The following is an 11,074-nucleotide window of genomic DNA, read 5'->3' on the forward strand; positions in this document are numbered from 1 at the left end:
AGAGCTACAGCAGCCTCCGGTTCAGGACACATGTGGGCACTATCATCAGCCCCCTGTAGCCTATTGTTACCAACCATTTTCCTCTACGGATGTATTAAACTGGCAGAGACATGCTCCACCGTACTTGGGGGAGCCACAAGCCATGATTAGGCCAATGGAGACTATTTTTTTAATCCACCGCCCTACATAGGATGACATAATCCAACTACTAGTCTCCCTTTTCAGCACTGAGGGAAGACGCAGGATCCTAACTGAGGCCAGAAAATGGTTCAGAGAAACGGCACCTGAGGGCACTGCAAACCCGCAGTGGTGGGAGAACCAGCCACCCCCGATGAGGGGCCCGGTGCTCTGAAGTGATTTGAAGGGAAAGCGAATCACCCTCTGAGTTCTGCGAAAGACTGTGCGGGGCCTGTAGACTTTATACGCCAATAGACCCAGCCAGAGGCTGCTGGGTCTCAGATGGTGATAAATGCAGCCTTTGTGTCTCTAGCCCACCCTGAGAGTGTCAGACGGGGGGACACCAAGAGACTCATGGATTTTTATACATCCCTGAATGCCCGGTACCTTTGTTAGGAAGAGACTTGCTGTCTAAACTGAGGGCACAAGTGACTTTTCCCCCACGAAAGACCCACTGTTCGAGTGGGCTCAACCATGTATTTACTCTTCCTTTCAGTAACCCCTCAAGATGAATGGAGGTTGCACAATCTCCGGGCAAGGAAACCTGATGGGCTAAACAGTCAAGAGAGAGAGAGTTAATTTAACAATTCCCTGAGGTCTGGGAGGAAGACACCCCCCCCCCCCCCCCCCAGGGCTTGTAAAACAAGTCCCACCTGTAATAGAACTCAAACCCGGTACAATTATGTCAGCACCCACCTTGGGCCCGCCAGACCTTGTTAAGCTGTTTACTCTTTACGTGACTGAAAAGGACAAGGTGGTGTTGCCCCAGACTATGGGGACATGGGACAGACCGGTGACTTATCTCTAACCAGCTGGACAATGTGGCCATTGGGTGGCTGGGATGCTTATGGGCAGTTGCTGCCGTTGCCTTACTGGTCCAGGAGGCAACCAAGCTGACTTTGGGCCAAGATTTGTTCGTAAAATCCCGCATGAGGTCAACACTCTCCTGCGAGGGAGCTGGCTGTCAACATCCTGGATTACTCAATGCCAGGGACTGTTAAGTGAGAACCCCCTTGTTACTACTGAGCCTTGTCAGGCCCTGAATCTGGCCACTCTCTTGTGGGAGAAGGTGGGCTCTCACATGATGGCAAGGAAATATGCCAGCAGACCTGACTGGAGACACCAGCCAATCCCAGGCCCAGAGCTGGTCCTGTACACCAATGGTGGCAGCCTGGTGAAACGAGGACAAGGGCTGTTGGGATATGCAGTAGTCATGGAAGAAACCATCGTTGAGGCTAGCTCTCTGCCATCACACTGGTCCGCTCAACAGGCTGAACTAGATGCTCTAATCCAGGCCCTCCAGCTGTCAAAAGGTAAGAAGACAAACACTTACAAGTATGCTTTTGCCACACTACAGGGCTCTGTATCAGGAGAGAGGCTTTGACAGCTAGTGAAAAAAGATATTAAAAATAGGGAAGAAATTAAGACCCTATTAGATGCTGCCTGTGGAGAAGGCAATAGCACCCCACTCCAGTACTCTTGCCTGGAAAATCCCATGGACGGAGGAGCCTGGTAGGCTGCAGTCCATGGGGTCGAGAAGAGTCAGACATGACTGAGCGACTTCACTTTCACTCTTCACTTTCATGCATTGGAGAAGGAAATGGCAGCCCACTCCAGTGTTCTTGCCTGGAGAATCCCAGGGACGGCAGAGCCTGGTGGGCTGCTGTCTATGCGGTCGCACAGAGTCAGACACGACTGAAGGGACTTAGCAGCAGCAGCAGCAGATGCTGCCTGGGAACCAGAAAGGGTTGCAGTCATACACTGCTGAGGACGTCAAAAAGAGGATACCCCCTGGGCTCAGGGAACAGATTGGCAGATAAGACCGCTAAACAAGCAGCCGAGGGCTTGGGGGTGACAAGTGAAGCCCCTATTAAAGCTCTCATATTGGCGGAGCTACCTGAGCTAACGCTGGACTCTCCAAAATACACTGAAGCACAAAACCAACCAGCCAAAGCAGAAAGGGCCATCAAGACTGAAAAGGGATGGTGGGAATTGCCAAGTGGCAAATTACTGTACCAGAGGAGCTGGCACCCACTCTGGTAAACCAAACACACCAGGAGACCCATCTAGGCCATGATAAACTGGAAGAGCTAATTTGAAAATATTTCTTGGTTCCCCGCCTCTCTTCCCTATGCAGGACAAAATCTCAGAACTGCACTGCCTGCTCACAAGTCAATGGTGCCTCTCAGCACAAACAGAAACCTCCAGGGATTCAGGTAAAAAGCACGCTGCCTTTTGAACACCTGGAAGTGGACTTCATTGAAATGAAACGTCACCGACACTACCATTACCTGCTGGTCATAGTATGTACGTTCTTGGGATGGGTAGAAGCTTTTCCTACCCGGACTGAAAGAGCATCAGCAGTAGCCTAGCGCCTGCTTAGGGAGATAATTCCCAGATTTGGATTTCCTACCAGCATTGGATCGGATAATGGCCCGGCTTTCGTAGCTGATTGAGTATAACAAGTAAGCAAAACTTTAAACATCAAGTGGAAATTACATACAGCATATAGGCCTCAGAGTTCTGGGATGGTGGAAGGAACCAACCAGACACTTAAAGACTCTCTCCAAGTGGATCTTAGAGACTGACTGCTCCTGGTGGACCTGTTTTCGACAGCTCTGCTCAGACTCAGGATGACCCCACAGTCCCACGGCTCTTCTCCGTACAAAATTGTGTATGGGAGGCCCCCTCCCATAATAAAACAGGTGTCAACAAATTTGCCTCAGGTAAGGGGAGATGAGATTTCACAGCAGATGGAACAACTGGGTAAGGTCATAAATCAGGGAACTAAGTTTGTACAAGAAAGGGTGCCATTCCCCCTTGGGGAACAGATTCCCGAATTTGTGCCCGGGATCAGGTGTGGTCAAGGACTGGACACACGACTCCTTGGCTCCACACTGGAAGGGTCCATATACTGTTGTTCTAACCAGCCCGACTGCAGTTAAAGTTGCAGGTGTCACCCCCTGGGTCCATCTCATGAAGGTGAAGAGAGCATACCACGCAAACCTGGAGGATGCCGAGGGAACCACACAAAGGACCCCACTGATCCCCGGGAAACCGAGATCATCTTAAAGAAGGAAAAGAGATGAAGCTCTACGATCCACTGCTGCTACAAGGACTTGCTGGTATCATCTTGAGATTAACCATAGTTTCAGCACAAGGAGGGACCTGTGCTATAATTAAAGCTGAATGTTGTGTATATATTCCTGATTTATCTGGCTATATATCAGCCACCCTAAAGTGAAGTGAAGTCACTCAGTCATGTCTGACTCTGTTCGACCCCATGGACTGTAGCCTACGAGGCTCCTCCATCCATGGGATTCTCCAGGGAAGAATACTGGAGTGGGTTACCATTTCCTTCTCCAGGGGATCTTCCCAACCCGGGGATTGAATCCGGGTCTCCCTCATTGGAGGCAGACGCTTTAACCTCTGAGCCACCAGGGAAGCCCGAGATGACATGAAAGGTCAGGTAAAAGTTATGTCTGATGATGATCTTCCTTTTTGGACTTCGGTCCTATCTTGGGTGAAGGGTGATTGGTGGAAACTATGTTTACCATTGTTATAGTTGCCTTGATATTTCTGCTTTGTGGACCCTTTATTTTACAATGTATTACGAACTTTGTAACCCAAAGGTTGATGTTGTTCTCCCAAATTGGAGGTCGGAGAGTCAGGGTGCAATATATCCCTATGAATGATGCTCATACTATGAGTTAAGAGCATCAAGAGGGGGGAATGAAGGAGGAAACAGACAGAACAGGACTCCATCTTGGGCCGGACTGTGGACTTTCAGCTCTATGCCCAGTATCTATGGAAACGACATACCAACTGGAAAACCAGGCCCCTGGATGGAAGAGCTCCAGGGCTCACATCTAGACTCTCTGTTGCCTAAAAGAATACCCTAATTATCCGCATAACTGAATAGAATAATAAATTCTATTATGCTTATTGGGGTATGACCACAGGCCTATTAATAATTGTCCACGGTTAACTACCTAGGCTTAAGGCATATGAATCATGGGTTGACTTTGACTGTATCTTTCCTTTCCTTTGTTCAGACTAGTTTCAGGGAATTTGGGGAGGTGGGTTTGGGCACATACACTTAGGGGATATAAGGTTTTCATAAAAACTAGTCGGGGTCCCTGGCTAAGAGGAGACTGCCTTGGGCCCGCCAGTGTAATAAACTGCACTCCATTATCTGCATTGTCCTTCTGAGTGAGTTTGTTTCCCAGAACGCATGGCTACAACACAGCAAAGAATTCGGCGAGAGCAAAGTGGTAGATAAGAAGTGACTTATTAGACTAGGACACTTGTGAGGCCTACACACAGGCGGGCAAGAGATGCTGAGCCCCAAGAACTCAGTGGGGCTGCAGTTTTATAATCAAAGGAAACGTGAGGAGGGGAGAAGACCTTTGTCTTTCTTGAGTAGACGTCATGCATTCATCATCAGTTCCTCCTCCAGGTTGAGCAGGGGAGTTTTCTTACCCCTACATGGTCAAGCGAGGTCCATAAATTACTGTTTTTTATGTGTGCAGAGAGCATGTCTGAGATCATTAACTTACTGAGCTCACCCGGTAGGAAGTGGGTCTCATGCCACCATTGTTTTACTGTTTGGGGGCATGTCCCATGCTTCTGATGCATGGTTTTGCTGCTGAACAAGCCTGCTTGGTTTTGTGGTTAAGCAACCCTGCTTTCTTGAGTAATCATTAACTTACAGGGGTCTCCCATATCTTTCTACTTACAGTCCCCTAGCGGGATTAACTCATTAATCACCTTTCAATCACCTGTTTTGTCCCTTCCTGCTGTCGCTATCAGTAACAGAGCCAGGATTTGAACCCCGGATCCGGCTCCAGCTCAGGGCTCACACTCTTTACTGTGGGCCTCTGTCTAAATGGGGCAGGGCAGGGGGGGAGCCGGGAATAGAACCTGCCCGGCCTGTGAATGCCTCTTGGTCTGCCTCCTCCAGGCATCTCACAACTGGCCGGTCCAGACCTCTTGGCACCCTGCCCTCACTCGGTCTGGAGCCTGCCAGGGCTCCCCGGGGCCCTGGGCTCAGTCCAGAGCTCTGCACCCAGCCTTTGTGGGGCCCCAGCTGGGGCCCCCCCACCCCGACCTCTGTGGGAGGGCTGCCCTTCCCCCCCTCAGCACCTCCGCCCAGCTTCCTCCCCACACCTTGCTTCTCCCTCTGATCCACTTCTCTGACCTTCTGACTCACAGTAATACCTCCCTGCCCTTTCCTCCTGGGGTCTCTGTCCTCTCAGAAGTCCTCTCTTGGGGCCCAGCCAAGATTTGGCACTGGGAGGCGGGAGGACAGAAGGGGAGGCCTCCCCTGAGCAGGGACAGCTTCCCCTGGGAGACCCTGCGGGTGAGGGGCCTCCAGTCCTTAGGTCTGGGGGAGGGGAAGGTCACTGGCTTCAAAATACATAAGCTCCTCAATTTTTAAAATTATGTATTTATTTGTTTGGCTGCACCAGGTCGTAGTTGCGTCATAGTGGGATCTAGTTCCCCAACCAGGGATCAAACCCGGGCCCCCTGCACTGGGAACACAGAGTCTTAGCCACTGGACCACCAGGACAGTCCCCATACCCCGCCACACCCCACCCCAATTTTAAAAATGGTAAATGTTTCTTTAAATATCTTCTACATGCAATGTTGTGTCAGCTTCACAAATTTAGCATTTTAATATGTGTCACTGTGCGTGAAAACAATCGGTAGGTCACATTTTCTAACTTGGGAAGGATTCCCAAGATTCCTAAGAGTGGACTATGTTTGTGGAGAAATCAAGGTCAGCAGCAAGTCAAATGAGTTCCTGGAACCCGGAGAACTTCCAAAACTAGGTTATAAAATTCTTTTTTGAATATTTTTACAGCCACAGAAATGCATATAAAGTTGAAGGATATTTGCATTTTTTGATTGTGGTTAAAAAAAAGTAACATGAAGTAAATCACCATAACCATTTTTAGGGGAACAGCTCAATGCTGCTAAGTACGTTCACGCCCTTGTGAGACACATCTTCCGAAGTTTGTCATCTTGCAAAACTGAAACTCTATACCCATTAAACAACAAACACCCCATTCTCCCTCCCTGAGGCTAGAACCCTGGCAACCACTGTTCTACTTTCTATTTCTGAGTCTGACTGCACTAGACATCACATAGCAGTGGAATCATAGAGCACTTGTCTTTTGTGACTGGTTTATTTCACTGAGCATAATATCCTCCAGGTCAGTTCACGCTGTAGCAGGTGTTGGATTTCCTTCTCCTTTTTCAACTTTTAATTTTAATATTTGTTTTTATTTATTTATTCAGCTGCCCTGGGGCTTAGTTACGGCATGCAGGATCTTTCGTTGCAGTGGGTGGGATCCAGTTCTCTGACCAGGGATCAAACCTGGAGGAGTGCAGAGTCTTAGCCACTGGGCGACCAGGGAAGTCCCTGAATTTTCTTCTTATTAAAGGCTGAATAATATTCCACTGTATATGTAGAGATCACCTTATTATTCATTTATCCATCAGTGGACACTTAGATGGCTTCTGCCTCTTGGCTGTTGGGGGAAAAGCTGCAATGAACAAGAGTATGCAAATATCTCTGCAAAACCCTGTTTTCACTTCCTTTGGATGTATCTGGAGGTCTTCCCTGTGGCTCAGTCGGTAAAGAGTCTGCCTGCAATGCAGGAGACCCGGCTTCAATCCCTGGGTTGGGAACATCCCCTGGAGAAGGAAATGGCAACCCACTCCAGTATTCTTGCCTGGAGCATTCCATGGACAGAGGAGCTTGGTGGGCTACAGTCCATGGGGTAGAAGTGTGATTGCTGGTTAATTTTTTGAGGAATCCGGTATGGATGCATTTTTACTTCTTCATTTTCCAGTTTTGCTGAGATATCACTGACACACAGTAGGCTCTGGGCACGAAGACTTCAGTAGTTGTGGCTCATGGGCTTAGCTGCTCCACAGCATGTGGAATCCTCCCGGACCAGGAACTGAACCCATGTCCCCTGCATTGGCAGGCGGGTTCTTATCCACTGTGCCACCAGGGATGTCCCCAATGTAATCTTGATTAGACCCTCACTTCTCATCTCAGCCAATTTGGATTCAACCCCCTCCCTAGAGGGTAACACCCAAGGGGCTCACCTTTGTCTAAGTCTCTTTCCCCATCTCGGGTGGAGGCTGGAGGGGTAGCTGGTCCTCCCGGCCCTTCTGAGTCTCCTCTGATGCTCAAAAACCCAGATTCCTCAAACTCAAACACTTTTCAATGTCACTGACCTGTTGTGAGTTTATTCTAGACATGTTTTGAAACTCAAGAGCTGCCTCCTTAATGTGCCAGGAACACTAAGACTTTCAGGAGTCCTTGGCACTCTTGCTGATGTGGGTCAAGATCTTAAAATTTACGTCCGCTTTGGTATAGAGGATGGATGCAATCCAGAGTGGATCCACTGTTACCTATTCATTACTACTACATTCATTTTTCTCTTCTGATTTAAAAGAAACGGAAACATTTTGTAGTTCCCCAAAAACATCTGGAAAGGGATATTCCATTTAACTGACCATGTGGGTTAGGGGCACAGTGAGTTCAGGGTGGTAATGAGACCCACGTGCTAATACTTCAAAATGTGGACTTGCTGAACTTCCAGCACCCAGGTCCATCCACGTCATTCTTCGGCTCCAAACCCTGCCCAGGAAAACATCTGAGCTGCCAAGGCCCTTCACTGGCTGGTTTCCCTCTGCCCTTCCAGTATCAAGTTCCATAGGCCTCTGACACCTCCCTCTTGGATGTTTCTGGAACATTCCAGCCTTCATCCTGCCTGCACACCTTTGCTCAGGCTGCCCCCCTCCACGGGGAGCACCTCCTCCCCCTTGGACCACCGTGTGCACACTGTGTATCCTTTGAGAGCCAGCTCAAATGTCACTTCCTCTTTGAAGATCCTGGGGCCCCTCCCCCTCTGTATCCCTCATTCATTTCTCTGTTGTCGCATTTACCTGCCCTTTTAAGTCTTTCTTTTCCCTTCAGTTGTAAACCCCTTGATCCCATGGATCCCCAACACCCGGCACAAGTCAATGAATGCTGAATACATGAGCAGATGACTGAATGAATGAATGAGGAAGATAGGAACTGAGAGTAGGAGTCCGCTCAGGAAAGGGATCCCCTCTGCAGCCGCCCTCTAGATGGAGGGTCTGGACTGATGGCAGAGCCAGGCTGCGCTCTCCTCCCTGTCCTGCCCTCTGACTCACCCCATCCCCAGAGACTGGTTTCTGGGAACGTTCTAGAAGCTTGGCTTGCTTCCCTGGCTGAATCCTCTGTGTCAACCCCATTCTGCCTCAGGAGTCCCTGTGGCCGCAGAGGTTGCGCTCTGAGGCCACCAAGCCAGGGAGTGGGCAGTGCAGAGGGAAGGGCCTCTCGTGTCAGCAGGGATGTTGGTCGGTGGGCGGCAGCCCCCACTGGGCCTCCTCCCTTCCTTCTGAAGTTGAGCGATGCAGGGTGCCAGGCGCCACGGAAACTACCGGGAGAAAAGGGTGATGGCACCTACTCAGAGGACTGTCATGGGAACCAGATGACAAACTCTGTGGGTGCTCGGAGTCTAGGTGGCATCTAGTGGGTGCAGCGTGGAGAAGTCCAAGACCCTGCAGGGACTACTGTCGCCCTTCGGGGTGCCCAGCACCTGGACCCCCTTCCTCTGTCCAGGTCTTCCTCCCTCCCCCCACCCCGCTTTTGGAGGCAGGCCCTCTCCCGTCCCAGGCACAGACACCCTCCCAGCTTCGTGGGCAGGCAGGGGAGGCGGCCGTGTAGCAGCTGTGGTGGGAGCACCCGGCCTCCAGTGTCGGTGTGAGATGAGGGGTCTGGCCAGGGCAGCGGTGGGGGTGTCCACACCAAGCCACTTCTGGCATGTGATTTGGGGCATTGTTCCCAGCTGGGTGTGGCCTTTGGACCTGGTTCTCTGGCTCTCCCTGTGCATCCGTGATACACTCAACAGCCTCTAGTGAACCCCTTTCTGTCTGTATTAGAGCTGGTTTGTGTTGTTTGGGATCAGAAATCAGGGAAGCATGGCCCCCCCCAAAGCTAAGGAGATTGTGGGTGATATCACTAAAGGTCTAGTGCCCAGAAAATGGGAGGATCTTTTCATGTCTCCTTCATGGAGCAGAGAACACAGAAGGGAAGGAAGCTACACTCCAGAAGCTCTTGTGACAAAGTGGAGGCTCTCTGGGGGACGATTCTAGCCTGGGGTCTAGAATTCATAGTAGGGGAGGGGAACCCGGCCTGGAGATGAGTAGGCTGAAGGCTCTGGGGAGCAGAGTCATGGTTTAGGCCCCAGGGACCACTGTGGCAGCTCAGGGAATGGGGGTCCAGGCCGTGCTCACCGCTGGAATAGTTTGACGATGGACAGAGCTGCCTTTGGAGTCGATACAGTTGAGGGCAGGAGGAGAAGGGGGCGACAGAGGATGAGATGGTTGGATGGCATCATCAACTCAATGGATATGAGTTTAAGTAAACTCCAGGAGACTGTGAAGGACAGGGAAGCCTGGCGTGCTGCACTCCAGGGGGTCACAAATAGTCGGACATGACTGAACGACTGAACGACAAAGCTCCCCAGCACTGGAGGTAAGCAAGGAGTGGGTCCTGAAGCCTGGGCTTCCTTGGCTTAACTTTGGGGTGTGTCTCCCATCTAGGTAAAGAGAATATCCTTGCAGCAACAGCAAACACTAGACTTGGCAGTGACCCTCCCTGCCCACCACCCACCAACCAGGCCTCAGTATAGCCTGGTGGGGGCAGTGAGCCCCCAATCTACCAAGAAGCCAACAGAGCTTCTTCTCATTCCCCAGATGGTCTGGTCCAAACCCAGGAGTGGGGGAACAAGCCTGAGGGATGCCCAGTCAGGAGGGAGCAATTGAGGATGACTGATAATGGCCTTGATAAACTACCTGAAAAAATAGCCCTAGGTACCCTGCGAAACCATTCTGTTCCTACTGATCAAACATTGCAGATTGATAACCAGCAGGCCGGCGAGGGCATAAGGGGCTGGCACTCTCCTGTATGTTGATGACTGTGTATACCAGAACCACCACCACCACAGGAAATTTGGCAAATCCTGCGGAAGTCCCGCCCACAGATGTCTTCTGGCCCTGGGATTCCGTTTCTAGGAATTCATTCTCGGCTGCTACGTGTGCTCACGTGCAATTGAGCAAATGACATGTGAGCCATGCAATTGTTTGGTGAAAGCAAATGATGGTGACACCCTGCTCATCCACTGACGGGACATTGAAGATGTGATGGATGGACCTCCACATGAAGGAAAACTGGGTAAGCGGCCAAGAGAACAAGGATGCTTTTTGTGTACAGATATGCATGGCTGCCTGAGACAGAATAAGTGAAACTCTCAGAGTAACCACTAAGCTATTATTTGTGTATAAAAAGGAAAACAAAATACATGTCTGCTGACGCACTGTAGGCAGAGACTGAATCCAAAAGGATGCACAAGGTGTCAGGACTTGTGGATGTCTCCGGGGAAGGAATTTGTGTGCCTGGGAGAGAAGAGACTGACTTTTCACTGAAGGCACTGTAAACCTTCAGTGCCTTCTGAATTTGGTAAAGCATGTGTGTTAAGTGTATAAATAACAAAACAGGAAAAGACAAAATGTTTCAGAAAATAGAACCTGCTGGGCACCCCCATACATAATGTGTGCTTTTGGTAGGCGTCAGTGCTCCCTCTTTGCAGGTGATGGAATGGAACCAGCTCAGAGAGGTCTAGGAAGCCACCCAGCATCACCCAGCAAGGGCGTGGTGGGGCTGGAGTGAGGACCCAAGTCTGCAGTCATGCTTGGGGTAATACCTCTCCCACCTACCTACCCACCCACACCCACACCCCCACCCCCGAGTCAGCTGCCAGGGCCAGTTGCCACTGTGCCAGACCCG

This window comes from Odocoileus virginianus, chromosome 33 (assembly GCF_023699985.2).
Source record: "Odocoileus virginianus isolate 20LAN1187 ecotype Illinois chromosome 33, Ovbor_1.2, whole genome shotgun sequence".
Taxonomy (NCBI): domain Eukaryota; kingdom Metazoa; phylum Chordata; class Mammalia; order Artiodactyla; family Cervidae; genus Odocoileus; species Odocoileus virginianus.